At 37.0% G+C, this 22708-nt stretch overlaps 1 long non-coding RNA gene across 3 annotated transcripts in view; it reads right to left on the bottom strand.

The window, feature by feature from the left end:
• Positions 1–22708, bottom strand: part of LOC103105889 (uncharacterized) — a 42498-nt gene that overhangs the window by 611 nt on the left and 19179 nt on the right. For all 3 annotated transcript variants that reach the window (XR_467427.2, XR_467430.2, XR_467429.3), the window contains 2 exons: positions 21062–21269; positions 1293–1337 (listed from right to left, as the gene is read on the bottom strand). This is a non-coding gene — a long non-coding RNA (uncharacterized LOC103105889). The remainder of the gene's footprint in view (positions 1–1292; positions 1338–21061; positions 21270–22708) is intronic.

Raw genomic sequence — 22708 nt, 5'->3', positions numbered from 1 at the left:
GAAGTCTCTTCAGAAAAATACAGCAGTTAAAGAGAAAGCTTTTCACTCACCATGTGTCAGTTCAAAGGAAGAGATTTTAGAACAGCCTCACCAGGAAAACAGGGTCTCAGGTCTAGTTAGCACATTCTTCACCAGCCTCCACTTCAAAGAATGAAGAACTGCCAGTCAAACTGTACTCAGGAAGTTGTAACTCCCTTTTAAAAACATTTTCTCTTGCATCACTTCCTGTGCCTTCCCCTAATTTTACATCTACCAATCACAGTTGAGGCCTTGCCTTAAGACTGCCAAGTAGCAGTTAGTTTAATTTTGATTCGTCACCCACTATTGCACATGTGGGTCACAGACCTCCCACTTAATGATTAAGGGGGATGTTCATACTTTTGGTGATTAGATCTAAAAATAGGCAGGGGTTATAATTTTAATCTTCACAATCAGGGGAGAGTTAATTTTAATCTTAACATATCTGAGGCCAGAGTTGATCTTGGGACCTCTTATCTCTAGGCCTGGCTTTCTTATGTACTAAGCCATTTAGCTGCCCCTTGCATCAATTTCATTCTGAGACTGTGGACCTTTGAAACATGTGTATATAGTTTCTGCCCCAAAACTATTTTTAAAATTAATCTTGACTCAGGCCTTGCCCTGATTAATGAGACAAACTCAGGAAAAGAAAGTTTGAAGTATTTTATTCAGCATACAAAGGCAGCTGGTGGTTGCATGTTTCAGGCTCTGATTCAAATTTCAAGTTGCTTTTTATAGACAGGAGTAAACAACTTTCATGCAAGGGCAAAAAAAGGACGTGAAAACTTCCCCCAGTGGAGTGGGCAGATGAGAACAATTTATTTCATAGGCCATGATAGTGACTGAAACAGGTGCTGCAGAGTGCTTAGAACTAGGTCAGAAATGAATGATCCTCAGGTCATCCACTGCATCTCAGGCCAGCACCAGTCATGACTTTGCTTGCCACTGGACTTCTCTGACTTAAAGAGAGAGTGTGGCTGATTCTTTTGTGCAATTCTGCCTCACCAGTTCATAAGGAAGTCAAGAACTCACTTTGTAAGGTCACTGGCCCTCTGAAACTAAAGGACAAGCAAGAGCAAAAGTAGTTTGATTGGTACACATCATTATGAGGAGAATTAGTGAGCATCTGTCCCACCCACCCCACACATGCATAAACAGTGACTGTCTAAACTAGGTTTGTAAAATTTAGGCAGTCAGACAGACTCAGCATAAGTAGTTGACTGTATATTATCATCAAACTATTTTATTACAGGAAACAGTTTTCACACTCTCACCTGTGTGTTGTATGTATATAATTCGGGACCGCCTGGTGGAATTACCTGTAAGAAAAGAAAAGATGAAAGAATTGGGGAAAAGACACTTTCCCTTAATTCTCTCCAGGATCCTTCTCTATTCCTTTAAAGAAGCAGCACTTCTCATAGTATTGTCCATGGACCTTTGGGGGTCTCTGACATCCCTTGAGAGGATATATAAGCTTATAACTGTTTTCATAATAATATTAAGATGTTATTTGCCTATTAAAATACTTTTCCAACCACACATTTCTGTGAAGCCAGATTTCCTTCATATACTCCAACCAAAACAACATATCCCAACAGATTGAATATAGAGGCAGATATGGGGATGCAGCTGTCCTCTATTAAGCCAGACATTAAAGAGATTTGCAGAAATATGTAAAACAATATCACACTTTTCACTAAATGTTTTTCATTTTGGAAATATAGCTATTTTTTATAAAAATATATTACATGGGTTCATTATGGTTTATTTTCATTTTTGTTACCATTTAAGTTATATTTAAGAAGTTATATAATAATATAGGACATATGATTTATTTAAATATGTAATAAATGAAAATAAATATGCTTATCCAAAAGAAATGAATTGTATTTCTTTTTATACCCCTTCCTCTTACCACTCCCCTCTCCCCAAATGGCAGATAAGATTGGTTGTACATATAGATTATCACATAATACATATTTCTCTGTTCATCTTATTGTGAAACAAGACACATATTTCTTATACTAGAGAAAAATTCAAGGAGGAGATAAAGTAAAGAAAAGAGTGTTTCAATCTGCATTCTAACATTTTTCCTTCTTTGGAGGATTTCCTTTTTCATCATGAATCCCTTTTTGTCTTGGATCCTTGCCTTGTTTATAATTGTTAAGTCATTCACTTGTTCATTATCATACATTATTATTGTTTCTGTGTACAAATTTCTTCTGGTTCTGCTCATTTCCCTTTGCATCGCTTTATGGAATATAAGATTTTCCAGGGTTTTTGTGTGATTATCTTGTTTGTCATTTCTTATGGCACAAAAATATTCCATTACAATCATATACCACAACTTGTTCAGCCATTCCTCTCCTGAGGTATGCCCCTTCAGGTTCTAGTTCTGCCTTTCATAATCATAGAATGCTGTCTAGAGCATCAGAAAATTAAGTAAATTGTTCAGTTACACTATTTGATGTCCATAATAGCAGGAGGATCCTTCTGTTTTAGGCAGCAAAATAATAACAGAATTAAACAGTAAGTTAGGGTTTGGAACTTGAAGACATTTTATTTATTTATTTTTATTTTTTAAAACCCATATATTCCACCTTAGAATCAACACTATGCATTGGTTCTAAGAGAGAAGAGTGGTAAGAGCTAGGTAATGGAGATTAAATGACTAGCCCAGGGTCACAGAGCTAGAAAGTGTCTGAGGTCAAATTTGTAACTAGGATCTGTCTCTATATTTGGCTCTGGTTCTGAATCTACTAAGCTACCTAGCTGCCCCCTTGGAAGACATTTTAAAGATAATATCCTTCAATCTTTTTGTTTTAGAGATGATTTCAATTACCCTGATCAGTTCTGCTTGGCTTCTAACTCCTTCATTATCTTCTTCATGCTTCACACAAATTAAACCTCCAATAAGTTTGTCACTAGGAAACTTAATATCAAAGAGATTGCTTCAGTTTTGCTATTCATACCTCATCAGTAGCCTCATTCTACTTCTCTGAAAAACTCATCCTATATCCTCCATTTATAGAGGTCATGCATGCCAATCATCTCTTCACTTGCCATCAACCTCTATGCTTCAATTTCATCAGATGATCAGTTAATCAATAAATATTTATCAAGTACCTACTAGGGCAGCTAATTAGGAAAACAGAGTGCTGGATCTGGAGTCAGAAAGACTCATCTTCTTGAGTACAAATCTGGCCTTTGACACTCGCTTAACTCTTTTATCTGAGTTTCTTCATCTGTCTTTGCCAAGAAGACCCCAAAAGGGATCATGAAAAATCAAACAACAGAAACTGAAAGGACAGATCAATAATAAGCATCACTAAATGTTAGACACTGTGCCAAGTACAGGTGTTACAGAAAAAAGCAAAAGACCATCCCTGTCTCCAAGAAGCTTACTGTCCAATGATTTTCACCTTTATCCCTCTGACACTCTCCTTCTTCTCCTTGTCAGCTTCCTATTGTGTATTATCTTCCTTTGTTAGACTGTTAACTCCTCCAGGGTAGGAATTGTTTCCCTCTGTTCTTATTTATATATCTAGAAATCTGCACATAGTATTCACTTAAATCTTTAAAGTCTCAGAAAAAAATGACTCATGCAAGATAATATAGAGCAAAAGCTATGAAGTTAGCTTTATTTATTGTAGTAACTTCCATTATCTATTGCCTTTTTTTTTGTAGTAGTTCAGTCTTGTTCAATTCTTCTTGGATCCCATTTGAGAGATTTTTAGCAAAGATACTAAAATAGTTTGTCATTTCTTTCTCCATTCTCCAGCTCCTTTTATAGGCGAGGAAACTAAAGCAAACAGGATTAAGTGACTTATCCAGGTCTGCACAGTGCAAGTTTCAAAATGTTGTTGAGGGGAGGGAACTGCATCCCCCATCATGCCCTGGGGTGGGGTTCCCCTCCTTCCTACTTCTGGTGTGGGATTGGTCTTGAATGGACCAATCCTATGCTAGGGAGAGACCACGCCTCCCTACTTCCAGGTGTGGGATTGGTCTATATAAGGACAAATCCCTCCCAAGGAGACTTTCGGTCTTTTTAAATTGAGAATGGTGAATGGGGAGTTGAAATGAAAGGGGTGAGTTAATTACGGTGGGGGGGTTAGGGGGGTGGGGGGTGGGGAGAACTCCGGTGGAGTGAGGAGTTTTCTTTTTAGCTTTTTTTTCCACAATAGCTAGTAGGTGTCTAAGCCCATATTTGAACTCAGAAAGATGTCTTCCTGACTTCAAGACAAGCACTCTATCCTCACTGAACCACCTCTCCGCAAGGTACTTATTACCTAATTAGCAAGAATATTTATTGGTGTTAAGAGATGCGGTAAACAAAGAACTGTTATAGGAGATAGGCCAAGTCCCTGCTTCTGACAGGATATTCCTGGCTATGCGATCCTTCACAAGTCACTTCACTTCTCTAGGCAACTCCAAGACTCTTAAGTTGAAGGGAAGGAATTAGCCACATGGTTGAAGGAAGTTCCCTATAGGAATGAAATCACAAAAGTAATTGTAGTAAAGGACTAGAAAAGAGAGTAGAGAATTAGAGAAAGAGTTGGGAATTGTTCACAGTCATTATCATTTCAGTCAATAAAATGGATCACCTTTCATATAACACTTTATCATTACCAAAGGCATTCACATCCATAATCTCATGCGATCCTTAAAACCATTCTAAGGAGAGGAAGCCTGACTTAGTGGACAGAAAGCTAGCCTTCAAGCAGGAAGGTCCCAGTTCAAGTTTCATTCCTGGTTCTGGGAAAGTCACTTCCTCTCATAGTTCTTTTAGGCCTCTTACTGCTAAGTCAATAGCACAAATGAACATCAATTGTATTTTATTGTACTTTTATTTATTTTGTTAATCATTTCCCAATTACATTTTAATCTTAATGTAGGGATGGAGTGTCAATAGGAGTGGTGTGAGAGGCTGTGTGTTTGTCTTCTTTGTACTAGTGCTGTGGGGGGGCCTTGAGGTAAACACCCTAGGTTTGGGAAGGGTACTCTTTGTAAGAATTCAAGACTCCAAAACTTAGCCTAAAAATAAAAAGATAAATTTATTAATTTAGAAGGTAATGTTGAGTCTGGCCAGGACAGCATAGATGGGAAGCTGCCTCCTAGAGAACATCAGTTCTGGGGTCTTTATACTCTTTAAAACAGTGAAGATGTGACTCTAGAGTGGTATGCACTGAGGTGGTGGTGGGGTGGTGGTGGTGGTGGTGGTGGTGGTAGTGGTGGTGGCAGTGTGTAGTGATTAAAATAGTGGAAGACTTAAATTGTAGTAGATGTAATAGTGGATGAGTAAATTGTGACCGCAGAAAATATGTTTCAAGACAGTGTCTTGTTTTTAAATCAATATATAAGGTGGTCCCCAGGGAAATATTCCCAATTATGAAATATACCCAAGTCAACTGGGTTTTATAGAGATTTTAATTAATTAATACAATGAGGAATTAAAGAAAGAGAGAAAGAGTAAGAAAGGAATAAGTATGAAGGGCCTTAAGCCAATATGGCCTAGACCTGAGTTTTAAGAGAGAGAGATCAGTCAGTCCTTAATCACTCACCACCAGATCTGTTCAAGCAAGGATATAGACACCAGTTCAGCCAGCCATCCTTCTCCAGAGAGGGATTCTTCTGACTGTCCTCAAGAGACTGTCCCAAGAGCCTATTTCCAGAGCTCTCTCCCAACCACCTCCTTCAGAGACTGTTTTTCAAGAGACTGTTTCTTTTTCTTATATAGGGAATTTTCTCCTATGTCACCTCCCCTAAGTTCTTCCATCTACCAATCACAGTAGACGTTTTTCAAAGGACAAACCATTCTTAGTCCACACCTAAGGAGGTGAAAATTTTTGAGTAATTCACACCAGGAAAGCTCTGAGTAAGTTTCTCAGCTCTTTGTTCCTTGTAAATTCACAAGTTGCTTGACCTTTATAGGTACTTATCTTAAGAACTTTTTGCCTTATTATAAGTATGGGTTTAAGTACTTTTCATTGTTCAGAAAAGAGTTTACAACTTTATCTTCCCCTAGGGCAGACTTAAGTAGGTGAAGTAGAGTTCTCACATTCCTGATCTAAGTAGAGTTCACTGCCCAAATGGGGAATGGTCTTAATTCAATCTTATGAAGTAGGGTCTGGGAATTTTTAAGGTTCATAAGTGGATGGGTGGGTAGGGTGGGGAGGTTTGCCTGAAGACCTAGGGAGTGACTCTCATATTTTAGTGGGCAGATAGATGTCTCAGATACAATCCAATGGTATCAAGACATAGCCTGGAGGTGTACCTCCCTGTCCATCTCAAACCTAAAAGACAATCCCAGGAGAATATTCCTCTCAGGGTCTTACCAGGAGTTATCTGATGTTTTGGGTTAGTAGTCACAAGGATGTAAGAGAGCAAAGGAATTTTCCTGCCTACAGTTTGGCCAGAAATACTTCTATAATTTAGGAATACAATGTCTCATACCACTAGGAAACTTTTAGACTCTAAAGTTGCAAAGAAGGTATATATAACTTGTCTTGATGACACCTTGGGAGTTTTATTCCTTGGGATTTTTCTCTCCCAAAGAAATCACAAGTCTATATTCCTTTTTCTATTCCTAACAAGTTTGTGAGATAGGTGGTACAAGTATTATCTTCATTTGGACAAAATTACAGAATTTCAGAGTTGGAAGGACCTTAGTGACCACAGTCCAATTTCTTTTCTTCCAGAAAAGACTCTTCTGTATAATATACATTAACAAGTGACCACCTAGGTTTTGTCTGAAAATCTCCAATGATGGTAAACTCACTATATCCTCTCAAGACACCCTAATCTTAGCCTCTTCCCTGAGTGTGGAGTATTATCACCAGTCTTTCCCCTAACAAGTGTGCTGGCAGTCAGTCCAGGATCTGTGCACATGTGTGACCCTGTCTACTATGGAATAAGTCTAATTGTTGGGCAGTCTTTTCCTCATATCAAAGCCAAATTTTCTTCTTTATGGCTATAAGAATAAGAGCCACTGTTATTAGAAAAGAAACTGACTTCCACAAAAGGAGAGATCACATGATTTCCAACCCCAGCAGTCTAGTATCAATTTAAAAGTTAATGGGCAACATTATTCTTTTCATGTGATTGAGCTCTTGGCTGCAAATCAGAGAATCAGACAGACAGACTATGGGCTGCATTTCTATTTCCTAAGATGAATAAATACATTAGCCATTTAATGTTAATGACCAAACACAATAAATAGAATTTACAGATAAAATCTGCATTAAAAGAACATTAGCATTGTGGATTGAAACTACAAAACTATGTAAATGAAGCTGCCAATTTAACTCACTAGTTCTCCCCTCAGTTAAAAAGGGGTGGGGAACATCCACCCTCTGCCCTTGAAAGACCTCTGTTGGGCAATTTGATATTTCTTCAAATGCCTATTGGTTGACCTGTCATTTTATTGTTCCCCAAAGAAAAAAGAAAAAGGCAGAAGTCTGTTTCCCCTGACAACTATGAGGAGAAAATGTATTTGTCCTGTTTGTGACTTAAGTCCATGACTAGAAGCCCAGTATGGGAAGGGAGATGGAGGAGAATATCATTTCTTTCATTTATTGAAGGGGGAACAAATAAACAATTGGATTCATCCTTAGCATCAGATCTACCCTTGGTTTGGGAACCTATGATTCCATCTATTCCAGATTTCTCAACTAAATTCTTGTCTTCACCTGATATCTTTCCTGTCTACTTGTTATCTGACTGTATTGTGCAAGATCAGTCACTACTTCCAAGTCAACCTATGTGACCCCATTATTTCCCATCTATCTGTCCTTTTTTGTACTTGCCAGGTAGCTTGTAGGGACTGTCCTTTGAGCAGGAATCAGTCATCTTGTAAGGAAGGGAACAGCTGAGACAGGGCACTAGCTCATCCCCTTTTAGAAATGTATTCCTATCAGGAGCATCTTGCTCTTATTACCAAAGTTGTCTATTAAAGGCAATGGGCGGTCTGAAATCATCACTAGGCCATCTCAAATTATCACCTGGCCCCACACAACTGGCTTTTGTCTGGCATGATATTATTGGAAGGAACATTCTTTGTTCAAGCTTTACCATGATTAATGAGGTAAAACTCAGGTTTTAAAGAATTAAAAGGAGTTTGTTAAAAGTATGTCAAGATAGCAACACATTGAGTGGTCTGATCACTGGGAAGAGGCAAATGGTTTCAAAGTGGGTCAGCTTTATATAAGATCATTTGGATAGGTCCGTGCCAGCAAAAGAGATTGAGTTAGGTGGGCATATATAACAATTTTTAAGATACAAACAGATAGAGGGTGACTCAACAAGGTGATAAATATTAGAAAATACTAAGCCCCAGACTGAGAGACACCTCCCCCCAACACTGATTGACAAGCAGTTATTAAAACAATGTATCATTGAGTCAACATAGTTTTCAAAATTATAATAAACTTCTTTAGAATTTCTCTTCCCGGGCTTCCTTCATTATTGAGGGCAAGACCCAAAGAAAGATTTTCTTTAAATGGTATAATTTATGGTCTTGATTTGTTTCTAGAGGTTTGTTTATTTCTATGATTAATGGGAATAATACTGCTCACAAAAGTTACCAACTGCCGATTGAACATTTCCAATGAGATATCCTACAGGCATCTCAAAATCCACAAGCCCCAAATAAAATTCATTCACTTGCTTTCTAAGCAAACCTGTCTTTCTTCCTAACTTCTCTGTAATGGTTGTGGTCACCACCATCCTTGAAGTTAAGAGGTTTTAAAGAAATTATCATATTTTTACAAATTACAAATACATATAATTTTGAATAAACATTTCAACATTTTGCAGTTCATGTTCTCTCCCTCTCCTCTCCCCCTTCCTGAGATAGAAGATAATCTGATTTAGGTTATACATGTGCTATCATGTAATATATATTTTAATGTTCAACATGCTTAGTACAGTCTCCCACTCCTTGCCTGGCAGAAATCAAAGTTACCCTGAAAAGTCTCCTACAAAGGGAAGGGATTCATATGGACACACATATGTAGCACACACATGTACCTACACATGCAGCAAAGCATGACATCATTTAAGAAGTCATATGGGTACTTGTAGCAAGAAACTGGAGTGGAAACCTAAGGGAAGAATATAGTAAAAGTAGTAAAAGAAAATAATCCCAAGCCAAAGTTCTCCCAGCAGCTGTCTTGTTTGTCCTTAGGTTGTGGACGCTACTGGTGTCCTTTCTCTTTGACCATGTCAAGCTATGGCAGCCCAAGGAGGTTTTCTCACAGTTTCTAAGGCTGGACAGTAACACATCCTGACATCCCTGAACAGGTTTCATCCTTCCTGCATTCACAGCATTCTCTGTAGGTTCCAGAAGTTTCAGTATTCCTGCTATGAGCAGCAGTAGCTGTCAGGCATTGAGATGCAGCCTTCCTACAGTGAGGGGTAAGACTCTGAATCAAATTCCTAGCACCTATCAGGAGCACTTAATTTGGTAGCAACAAACATTTTTATAAAAAATATGCTATAATTGTGTCTTCATATAAATGTTTTGCATTTTAATTACATGTTTATTTTATGCATTTAAAAACTATTTTGAGAGGGGTCCCATAGGCTTCACCAGAATGGGAAAGGACAGGAAAAAAATTAAGAACCTTTTCATCTGGATGGGGTGTCAGGCTAATGGTCTAGGAGCACAGACTGTGAGCTAGACTAAAATTTCAGTCTGGTCAGATTTCGAGATGGACTGCTTTAGGAAATAGGTATTATAAATATTTCCTTTTTAAAGATATTACATTTTCCTATGGGTCTTCTAGGTGGTGCAGTGGATAGAGCACAAGAGAACACCTGAGTTCAAATGGCCTCCAATGCTAATTAGTTGTGTGTCTCTAGACAAACCATTTACCACTGTTTTCCTCAGTTTCCTTATCTATAAAGTGAGGTAGAGAAGGTATAAAGATAATTTTAGGGTTGTGACTTATAATCTAAATTAATTGGTTGCCAGGGAAAAAATCCCAAATAAAATACCCAAGTAGTCTGGAAATTTATGGTAATTTTAATTAATATAGAGGGAAGGATTTAAGGAGAAAGAGAGAAGAGGGTATAGGATTTCTTCCACCTGGCCTGTGCCAGGGGGAGTTCAAGATTTCCTCTGCTAGGTCTTTGAAGGAGATTAGATGCTAAGAGGATAAGTTTGGAAAGTAAAGGGGAAAAAACTCAGCCAGAAACTAACCACCGAACCGGACAATAGCTTGTAGTCATGTCAAGATGCCGAAAGGCCCAGTACACTGCCACCAGCTAACTCTCCGCCACCAAAAAGTAATGGAGAGAGGAAGTGAGCCAAATATATAGACCTTTTACTCCTGTCCCCTCCTCTAAATGGCCATTCTTTAGTTCTCATCTTCTTTGATTAGATTATATCTTTAGAGTTACTTCACACTTCTTTGTTAAGTTCCCCTTTTGTTAGTTACTTGACCTTTTTGTGATTAATTTACCCTTTATAGTTACTTAACACCTTTCTGTATTAAGATCTAAAAATAGACTTAACGTAAAGTTCTAGCTTCACTATAAAATAAGAACTAAGTACCTTCATTGTTCAATCAGGAGATTACAACTTTATCTTCACCATAAAGTAAGATCTAATGTAGGGTGGAGTAATTTAAGGTTCAGCATCTTTACTAGGAAAACTCCAATTGAAATCATGTAGAGTTGGACACCATTGAAATGAATAAATAACAAAATTTTCGTAATTTCTACTCTGATTATCTCTCTTAAATTGTTTTCATTGCTTTAATGACATATGATAATATCTGGTTGTCAGGTGAAAAGATTTAAACAGAAGAGAAAAAAACAAATGAAGGGAGCTATAAGCAATAATTAGGGTTAAGGACACAAAACCTTGTACAAATTGGGTATGGGAGGAGCAAAAGAAAAAGGACCTTTAATATGTAAAATGTAGACTTAATTTTCTTCACTGCCTTACAGAACAAAGCAAGTATAATAACTCAGTCTGAGGCAAAGGAACCGAACTTGTGATTTCACTTATTTAGAGAATTCTCTAGTGGGGAAATTCCCCACTAGAGAATTCATATAAATTCATATAAAGAGAATTCATATAAATGCAAGTTATCACCTCTGTAAATTATAATCTAAGAAAGTTTCTCAGGAGAGTCAGTGGGACACATGCAGCAGAAAAAGCCCAAACTGCCAAGTGTGAATGAGAAATTCCCTGTCCCCCCTTTATGATTTATTGCAATATTATAAGAAAGGTCAGCATAAGCACTATCTGTGGAGATCAGCATAGATCAAGCTAAAGTCAGATATAACCTTAGCATAGCTATGTGGCTGTAACTCCAGTACATGTGACCCTAGGATTGTTACAAGGTGGTCAACATCAAGTCAGATATAATTTCTTTTATATACTATATAACTTTAGTATAGAACCCCAGCATGCTTAGCATTAAATTTAATGTAATCTTAGCACAAGTGAATGCAACTCTCTCAGTTAAGGTTATCATTATGGGATTATGTCGGTCTCAGCAAGTTTTTCTTTATTTTATTTTTTATTTATATTTATATTTTTATTTTCTTTATTTTTCTTTATCATAGTGTTATAAGTTTATCTCTCTTTCAGAAATGATTAGTTGTCTAGTTCTGTAACTAAAAATCTAAAACTTCTCCACATTTTGTTTTGTTATCTGAAGCTTTAGTTTAAACACACCCATGCCATCTGATTTTATTTGATGCTGAAGAACTAAAATAAGATTTGACCTTTAGGGGAACTCTGACTTTATGACTCTATGATTGATCCCTGGGGAACTGTATTATATCCTCTACTCAGCTATTGACACTTGTACTAACTGATTTTTGTTCCTGATCTTGTACCTGAAGCATCATTTTTTGTGTATAAAAGGAGGCCACTCACAAGGCTTGAAGTCTTTGATCTTGACCAGGGTCCAGCTTTATTGTGAGACTGGTCCTCTCTCAATAAAACTATTTCTTTTTTTCTTGGAGGCATTATTTCTTTTGTTAGCTGCTATTCAGTAATTTTTGCCATACAAGAACTAGAATAAAATGTATTTGGGAAGTGTTTAACAAAATAAATAAAAATATAATATGCTATAGATATTGCTAATTTGTGGTTTTCTTAATCAAAATGCACCCTCAGGAATTTGAGTGTTAGGAGGACTGAATGGGGATACCTCATCCCACCTGCAAATCTGATTCCAAAGTCATTGCTTGAATGCCTAGGTCCTCAAGGCAGAGCCAAGATGGCAGAGTAACATGAAGCTTCTCTGAGAATCCTCTCTAACCAATCTTAAAAATAATGCCTCAAGAAAAATAGTGCCTCAAGAAAAATACTTGAGTCACAAAACCAACAAGGGAACTAAGTGGAGTAACTGTCCTACAGAAAACAATTCGAAAGGTAGGCAGAGATAGTCTATTTCATGGAGTAAGAGGGAAACTGGAAATAAAACTGTGCTCAGAGGATTGTAATCCACCTATCACCCACCTATTGTGCCAGGTTCCAAACATGTGCACAAGCCAATTTTGAGGTCCTGGAACCCTGCCTAAACCAACAGAATAGCATCCCACACTCACTCCTTGAAGTCCCTAGCTCTGACACAAGCCTGAGGTACCTCTTAGCTTAGGGCAAAGTAGTTTCCAATGCTCTGAGCCCTGCCAGCCATCAGCAATCCCTAGAGGAGATTGCATCAGCAGCAGGAGGTGGCTTCCAGAGCTCTCAGCCTAGAGGCTCTCATATCACCTTGGAAGAACTGAAACTTGCAGAAATCCAGAGCTAGAGCTGAGGGTAGCAACAAGGAAAAACTGAAGTTTAAGAGCATGCACTCTCTACCCTAAAAAAAGGGCCCACTTATAACATAAAAGTAAAAGACAAACAAAGGGCTGGGAAAATAAGCAAACAGCCAAAAAAACACCTAACCATAGAAAATTTTTATGGAGACAAAGGGCAAGGGACAGACTCTGAAGGGGACAGTGAGATCAAAGCAGCCACATGCAAAATTTCAGAGACAGATGGGGAAAAGAAATGGAAATAATGTAAAAGGAAAACAGCTTAAAAAGCAGAATTGATCAAATGGAAATCGAGGTTAAAATACAATGAAGAAAATAGTTCTATAAAAAAGTAGAACTGACAAAATGGAAAAGGAGGATCAAAATCTCATGGAAGAAAATCATTCTCTAAAAATTAGAATTGGACAAATGGAAGCTAATGACTTCAAGAAATATCAAGAAACAATAAAAACAAAATCAAAACAATGAAAAAAATGGGAGAAAATATGAAATATCTCATTGAATCCCTAGGTCCTTTGGGGATCCCCTTGGGGATCCCCTCTGTTATCTGTGTGAATTAAATATCGGGGGGACCTCCAACCCTGTACAATTCCAAAAAGACACACCATTGGAGTCATAGTCACATGTCCAGGCTACCAACAGGGCAACCAGATTGATGACCAGTGAAATTCCCAAAGGTGGGAAGGTTGCAGTGGTCAAGGAAATGTGACTATGGAGCCCATTGGCCTATCAAAATATACTGAGGGAGGAACTTGGAAGAGGTTTGAAAAGCCAGCAAGGGAAACTCACAGCATCTCTTGGCTCCCATCCCTCTCTCTGGTCTGACTCTTTCTCTGAGCCATTCTAGGGTTCTTATCTTATCCTGACATCTCTGGAAAGTGGTGGCAGGGAGAGAATTGAGCTAGGCTGGAATCTGGGACCTGATCTTACTTTTGAGTTAGAAAGGTTAGAAAACTAATTTTTTCATTCTTTCTTTTTACTACTACTTCTGCCATGTAGGATATCCTGCTCCTGCTTTCCTTATAACAATATTCAGCATAAAGTCTCCAAGATTAATTTTTATTCATAACAATTTAGCAACATGAAGAGAGGGCTTGTACTCTTCTACGTGCAATTTTACTTCCAGTTCCCCTCTTACTCCATGAAATATACCCTTTCTGCATATCTTTCAAGTTGTTTTCTGCATCCTTCTCTATGGCTTTTTCTGATTTTTTTTTCTTTCTTTCTCCTCTTCCTCTCAGTTTTTCACAAAAGTATGTTACTAGAAAAAAGATTTTTTTTTTTTTTGGAGTTCCAAGTTCTTGAAGCTCACATCCTAGGAACTGTGGCTTCTCAGGGCTTCCATGCTGGGTTGGCTGACTACATCATACAAGGCAGGTTGCCTTAAAATCAGGTCCCATGAGGGTCATTTCAAAGACCTGAAATTGAGAAGGAGCAACCCAAAATAAAAACTAACATTCTGGGCCCATTTCTCCAATTGAGTAGTAAAAAAAATGGGATCAGAAGATGGCCGAGGCCTCCCTTTTTCAGTAGTTGAGTACATGGTGTCATAGAATTAATGCTGAAAAGAGCACAGCAGAAAGAGCAGAAGAAAAGGACTCCTTCTAAAAAGGATTGAACAGTCTTTCTAGTTTTAAAGGTTCAGGCAGTCAATAAAAGGAAGCTATCCAAATTCATGTAGTAAGGGATGAAGAGGATTCCATTTTGGGCAATCTGGGCATATTCCAATAGCCCTTCAAGGATAAACTAACATGCCCAGACCAGCATGAGAGTAAAAATGAATAAAATCCAAGTATTTTAAATATGTAGAATTTAATAACAACAAAAGTGAGAGAGAAAGGGGTTAATTCAGCCAAGTGAGTAGAGCATAAGTCTAAAGACCCATACCAGCCATGCTTTACCAAAGCACAAGCTCAAAAAGAGTCCCACAGCATGGGTCTCAGCCAAATTTATCTCCCAAGCCTCTGTACATAAAGTGAGGATGTAACTTAAAGGAAAGCTGGGTAAATGTAGTTCATGTGTAGCAAATTTCTCTTTGCACATTTGTCAAGTTAAACTAGTTTAACACAACTGGTGGAGCTCTAAAAAGTGACTTACCCAAGGTTCAAGAGCTAATAGTTGTCAATAGAAGATCACTATGAACCCAGTTTTCCTTATTACCAGGCCAACTCTCTATCCATTAGACCACACTCTCAATTTGTAGGCCTAGCTACTTTATTTATAATTCCAAAAGCTGAAACAAATCATATATAGATATATGTATATATCTATAGATGTAATAACAAAATGAATAGATCACTTATGGAATGTCAATAGATAAACAATGATACTATTAAAATCTGAACACTATAAGGAAATATGGAAGAACCATATGAAAGGAGACAAAAAGTTAACAAAAGCAGAGCTGTATGCATATTGACTAAAACTATCTTAAAAAATTAAAAATAAAACAAAGCCAAAGACTGACAAGGGACTTAGAAAGGAATACATTTTGTTGAGCTTTGTTAAATATTGAGGGGTTTATGTAAGATTTTACTCATTTAATGTTTATTAGATTATTTGTTTTTTATTATGGTCATCAGGTTTACAATCATTTAAAAATATTTGTATCTATCCTAGAACCTAAGCACCATAGACTGCACAAAATATTACTTAATAAATGTTTGTGGGATTAAATTGAATTTCTTGCCATTACCCTCAGGACTCATCACTGAATGGCTCAATTCTGATGATCTGCCTGAAAGCAGTACTTTGTAAAGTAGAATGAAATTGTCCTTTGCTAGGAAAGATCCTTCTGGTTTGCCTGCATAGGTTATTACTCCCAAGGTACACATACACAAAGTCATTATTCTCTACCACAAATCTCTCAGATGAATGATTTAGGCACTGGTTTTATTCATTTTACTGTATTTGTGATCTTGGGTAAGTCACAACTTTCTGTGGGAGGTCTTGGTTTCTTTACTGGTAAAATAAGGGGATCAGAGAGATTGATCTCTAAAATCCCTTTCAGTCTTAAATCTTTGATCCTAATATCTATTTTAAAACAATTCATCTTTTATATACACCAATTTTCTCACATGTCCTCCAGAATTTGTCATTTTTCATTTTTGTCAGCTTAGTGTATCTGATGGGTTTGAGGTAGTACCTCAGCATTATTTAAATTTGCCGTTCTATAATTGGTGTTAATTTAGAGCATTTTCCTCACTGGATATGATGTCAAGAGAAATTGAGAGAAAGATATTTCTTTTTGTTTGTTTCTGATAAGCACAACTCACTTACCTCAAGAAAATTCCAAGTTTTGTCCCAAAATTGCAATAAGAAGGAAAAAGAACCTATATGTACAAAAAAGTCTCATAACTACTCTATAGAAAAAATGGAAACAATATTTATATCCAACAATTAGAGAGTAAAAGAATAAAATTAGGAGAGAGAATGGCTAGAGGTTGGACCTGAGATTTCATCAATTCAGGGAAATATTAACTAAGAAAATTCTATTCATTACTACAGGCATCACCTTCTCTGGAACATTTAGCCAAGAAGGTTTCCTTAGAGCAGTGAGAGGTGAAATGGCTTGCTTAGGATCACACATTTAACAGGAATTAGATATAAGACTTATTCAAGTCTTATGGGCCAGCTTTTTTATCCATTGCCATCATTTTCTCTCAGGAAATTGATGGAACAATAATCAACATGAGCAAGGTCGAAGGGAAAGGCAGGGTATTTGGGCAACAATGAGCACAACTTTAAACTTTGGCTTAAATGGAAGATCTTAAGCATTTCTATAAAAAAGTATATGCTTAAAATGTTATTTTGCAAAACAGGGCAAAAATGTTAATTGGAAGAAGAAAGGTGACAACAAAAATGTCAGGCTTAGGAGTTCCAACTTTGTCCTTTATCATCTGCAATAGTGAATCATTAAAAGGTGACATGATCAGAGCTAAAAATAAGCAACATGGTTTCACAAAAAGGGTTGATATTCTAGATCTGCTACTGGGCAAGTCACTGTAAAATGAAAAGCTTAGAATAGATTATTTCTTATGTTTCTTTATATGACACTATGACCATTTTGGCAATGTCAGTATCTTTTTATTTTTTCAATTGAGATATATATATATATATGTAGTGCTGAAGAAAAAAATAATATTGCTGCAGTTTTTTTAATTTAAAAAATTCTTTAAAAGTTATGTTGCTCAGTACTATCCAGTAACTACTAGGACTCATGAACAAGTGAGACACTTCTTTTCCAAAGTGAGATAAAGAATGGCTGTTTTGGGGATCTTATAAAGCTCTGGAAATCGATTGGTCCTTCAATCAGGACCCACATGCCTGCCAAAGAATCCACTCAGCCTGCTTTTTATGTTCAGAGACCTCTAAAAACATGGAGCCCTCCGCCCTTCAGGGTGATAAGGGCTCAGGGAAAGGGCTGAATGGCTCACTTAAAGTTCTATCTTGTTCTAAGCCCACTTGAGTCATATTTGTAGTTGACTCCATGAATGAGGGCCAACAGGATACCTAGGTGGAGGTGTAGATTATCCAAAACCCAGAATTCAATATGACTATGGTGTTCCTTCTTAGAATAGAATAGAATTCTTAATGAATATTCTGGTCTATTTCCATAATCATGTGGGTTCCCCTTATCCATTGTACTCCCTTAAACTTTATCATTATGCTGATTAACTCATGTTTTTTTACTCAGTGCCTCAACTGCTTCAACTCACCTTCACTTACTCTTCCCTTCTGATTAGAGAACTGGAAGGTGTATCTTTAAAGCTTTTCAAAAGCCTTCCTCTATAGAATTTTTAGAACCTTCTAGGGAAATCCATTTGCCATCAACAACTCTTCTTGGTTACAACTCCTCCATGAAACATCATGTCTCCCTCTCCACTATCTCCTCTCCCTCTCCTTTTCAGTTTTCTTTTGTAGGTTATCTATAAAGGATAATTTAATCAAGCAACTTCAGTTTATATTTATTGTTTAATGTCTCCTCAGAGTTGTATATCTTTTGCATGTAATCCCATTAGATAATCAGTATTTTAGTAATAAATTATAAGGAAAAATCCCAACTATTAACTTTTTTGAATAACTATGTATGAGAATCAATAGTTAATAATCATGTTGTGAATAAATAACAAGGAAAATTCCTTGAAGTCCACTACATTAAAAAGGTTAGGCAAATCCTCAGTGATCACTATGCCAACTTTGTTCAGCCTCTTGTATTTGAAGTCATCAGGTGCCATCTGTTCATTAAGTGATAGAGTTATTGTCAGAAAGTAGAGTGACCTATTCTGGTCTTTTTTTTTTTTATGTCCATCACTAGAGAGAAAATTGCTTTCATTCTTCTTTGAATCTGGTACTCTTTTCTATTAATCATATAAGATGCCCTTGGCAACTCCAAGATTTTCCATATAAACTTACCCAAAATAACTGAAATAGAGGTTACTACTATATAGATAATAATCCTCAATAGAAATTGTACCTCAAAAACTCCTGTGGAAATTGATATGTCAGAGAACATTGTACACAGTAACAGTGATGGTCTATGATGATCAACTGTGAATGACTTAATTCTTATCAACAATGCAAGGATCTGGAATCACTCCCAGGGACTAATGATGAAGAAAGCTATTCATTGCCATAGAAGGAACTGATGAAATCTGAATGCAGATTGAAGGATACCATTTTTTACTTCATTTTCTCCATGAATTTTTCTTTAGTGCAAACAATATTTTTTTCTTTTACAACATGACAAATACAAAACTATGTATTATATGATAATACATCTAGAACCTATGTCATATTACCTACTCTCTTGGGAAGAGGGAAGGGGTGAAAAGGAGGGAGAGAAGATGAATTGCAAAATGTCAGAAAACAATTAGAAATTGTATCAACATATAATATGGAATAAGTTAAATTAAAAAAAAAAGAAATCGATATGTATTAATGCATATGTTGGAAATTCCCTACTATAAAAAAAACCTTGTCATTAGTATCCTGAAGTTCTTAATATCTAACTAGGGTTGGGGCTTTAGAGGATGCTTTAAGCTCATATGGGGTTTGAAGAGCACTTACTGCCCCAGGACTCAATTTCACAGAATAGTTTTAATAGTACCCCAATAGACTGATAATTATTTCCTTAGTAACTCCGTGTTTCATTAGCAATGCCCAAAGATTTCTTTGGAAAAGGGTACCTTCATATTTTATCCAGTTGCAGAAATTTCTTTCAGTAGAAACACAAGAGAAACAAAGTCACCAAGCCAAAAAGAAATAGGTTTATTGAGAGAAGGCTGGTCCCACAATAAAGCCAGACTCTGGTCAAGACCAAAGACCCAGAGCCTTGTGAGAGGGCCTCCTTCATATGCAAAGAATATCACAACTTCTATACCAGTTTAAAAATAATCCAGAACAATTTATATACCAGGATAAAAATAAGGCAAAGGGAAATAATATTCATTGGTTGAATCAGACACTTGATGGCTACATAGACTAAAATGGGGAGTAGGAATGTTTAGCCCCACTCCATATGGAAAATACAATCATATAATTAAAGCTAAAAGTGCTGAGGGACCATGGTAAAGCAAAGTTACAAGTTTAAGGCCTTATTCTCTAAATGCTGACTAACAATGACTAGCTGCATTAAAACTATGTTTAATTAAATCAAACCTTAAAACTTATACTAAAACAATCACAAAAACACTACTAAAATCATAAGGAGTATTAGAATATTAATTCTCTTATGCTAACATTATTTAACTCTCCTAAAATTACAACTAAAACTACTATTAAAATCTAATCATCATATAAGGGGTTGGGGGATTTCACAATTCACCTAGTGTAGTCTTGTCCGGTCATATCCAGAGCCCCAGTTTGCATGAGATGCTATATTTTCTTCTGCATTTGAATTGATTCCAATCAATTTTTAAAAATTGATCTTCTCTCCCCTATATGACATTGGGGTAGCAGGATGAGACTCTACCCTCTCTACCCAAAGAAGGAATCTTATTGTCCCCAATGTAGTATAATCATAGAATGTTTATAATAGGCCTTTGGGTTGGAGTGAGGGGGCAAACGGGAATAGCATAGGTCCATATTGCACTCTTCTATTTTACCCTCTCTTTTACAGTCACCCAGCACAAAACTGACTGCCAGGAAAACAAATATATGGGGCCAGCTGGGCACAATTCCCCATCTTATTTACCTAAAAAGGGACAAAGGATGGTGTCCATCAAGGGACTCTAACTGACTTAATAAGCTTTGCAAAGGTCAGTCTTTTGTTAGTTCCCAAACTGTTGAAATTCTACCATGCAGGGATTTCATAGTGGCTCTATTGATTCATACCTTCAGCAGACTCCATCCCAGTGACTTAAGTTTTTGCTTAAATTTCTTCTAAAATATACTCTCCTAAAACTTGTCTAGTTTTGAGTCCCCTATAGAAGTAGTAATAGACAAATCCTGAGATCTTTTTAGCACCAGGAGTTCATTCCTCATTCCCAGTTCTACTCCTGTCATATCTCTTTATAATTCTGACATCAGCATGATTCAGCACATTTTCCATCCTGACCTTTGCATCTGAGAGTGAATTTGCCACTAACAGACCTCAGGACAGCCATTCCTCAACCTATCAGACTGAGACAAATTAACCTCCCCCCACCTGAAAACAACCAATGAAATCTCCAACTCATCCCCCCACCATCTTTTTCTTTTTTATACAAAGAAAAAGGTGGGAATGATAAACCTGGAGACCCCAGCTAGGCAACAGGAAGCCACAGCATGGTTGCCAATGATATCCACCCTTCTCAGGGGTATCCAATGAAGTTAATCCAAGTAGCTCACCTTCCCCAGAGTCAACCAATAGAAGATCAAAGTAATATTACCCCTAAAACCCCCTAATGCCATAAGATTTCATGATTCCCCCACCTCGATGGGACTCCATAGTCAACTACTAGCATCAGGCTCCCCCTTGCTATTTCTTCTCTCCATTCCACCCCCTCCTCCCATTAAAGCTTTGCTATATTACCTTACTCTGGTCTCATTGTCTCTTGGGCCTAACCCCTATCAGGCACCACCTGTCAGTCCCTACCCACATAAGTACTGAAACTTTTACTTGTGATTTGACTAAGTCCATCAGTTGCTCCTCTGCTTTTAAAGCACAGTCCTAAAAACAAAACAAAAAGAGGAACTCTGCCTCTAGTTGCTGAATGGGCAAGGATAATTTTTATTTTCCTATCTACCTTTTCTAGGATAATAAGCAAGGAATGCTCACCTTGGCAGCATCTTTATCCTTCATTTCACCTTCCACAAAGCTAATATCTTCAGGCCAATAGAAAAGCATCCATTCATGTCCCATTTTGAGGGCTTAGATGTAATAGATGTAGGTTACCAGGCCTGGCAACAGGTCAAGTATGGATGGAGCCCTTCCTCTGCACTGACCTTCGCCTCTTTCAACCATGAAAACCATCCAATCCTGCCAACTAATACAAAATATTGTAGGTCAGATCTGACTTAGGTTTGTAATAAAATGAAATATTCATGACTTCAATGAATGAAGACAATGAATCAGTTAGCAAAAGAAACTTCACTTAAGTATAGCATCAAAGGCATATTCATCAATAAGACAAAAATTCAGTTTGATGCAATTTCATCTGTATTGGCTTTTGTATGTAAGTCACCAAAACACTTTGTCAAGAGTTCAAACCTTAGTCCTCTGGGCCAATTAAGTAATAAGAATACATTCAATACTTTAATTTTTTTTTCCCAGATTACACATTAGTACAATTTTCAGTAATCATTTTCTGACATTCTTTTGATCCATATTCTCTACTCAATATCTCTTAAAGAAAAAAAAAAAACCTGGCTAATGTGGCAGAGAGTCTAATAGTATTTTTTAAACCCTTACTTTCCACCTAAGAATCAATACTGTGTATTGGTTTTAAGTTTGTTGTTTTTGTTTTTGTTTTTTTAGTTTTTAAAGGTATATCTATCTATTCAAAGAGTGTATGGGGATTAGTTGGAGTTAAGTGACTTGCACAAGGTTACACAGCCAGGAAGTTTCTAAGGTCAGATTTGAACATCGGACCTCTCATCTCTAGGCCTGGCTTTCAGTCCACTGAGTGACTGACCCCTATAGCTATTGCTTCTTAAAAAAGCCCTGTTATCTACTCAGTTTATTCCATTGGCTCTCTGCTAGTTCTGAGCCAACTATTCATTTTATTCCGTCTTTTTAAATCTCCACATATGAATCCATTTACAATGCACATCAGTATTAGTATGGCAATTTGTGTATATAACTTCTAAATAATAAGTATAAACATATTTAGGAACATGCTCCAAGTCTTCTTACTGATCCCTAGGGATATGTGATAAAAAAAAAATTGAGATTGGTGCATCTAAAACCCATCTAGACCTCCCTTATACTCTAAAATTACTCTTATTCTTCAGTTCTTCTTCCCTTCAAAATTCTCATATAGCACAGCTGATATCATCATTAAGAGGCAAGGGACATAAGAGCTGTCATGTGAATGTTTCAGAGCTAAGATCAATGGGTGGAAGTTACAGGGTGGCAGATTTCATCTCAATATGAGAAAAGATTTCCTAACCATTAGAGCTGTCCAAAAGTGGGACAGACTGCTTTGACAAGTGTAGAGTATTACCAGATGTGTCAAGGCAAAGAGTGGATAACCATTTGCCAAATATATAGCAGAGGAGATTCTTTCATTGGACATTAATCTGAACTCTGATCTCTGAGGTCTTTCTGAAACAGTCTCTTTAAATTAATTCACATGAAAGTATGAGTGATTGATAACCTGAAATTAATGTATTTTATCTGAGATGATGCTGGAAGAAGGTTGAAGAGTCAGTCAGTAAACATTTATCAAGCACCTACTATGTGCCAGATGCTGTACTAAGCCCT

The sequence above is a fragment of the Monodelphis domestica genome, chromosome 4, assembly GCF_027887165.1.
Source record: "Monodelphis domestica isolate mMonDom1 chromosome 4, mMonDom1.pri, whole genome shotgun sequence".
NCBI lineage: Eukaryota > Metazoa > Chordata > Mammalia > Didelphimorphia > Didelphidae > Monodelphis > Monodelphis domestica.
Note: the sequence above shows the minus strand (reverse complement) of the source record. Positions and strands in the feature narration are given on the sequence as shown.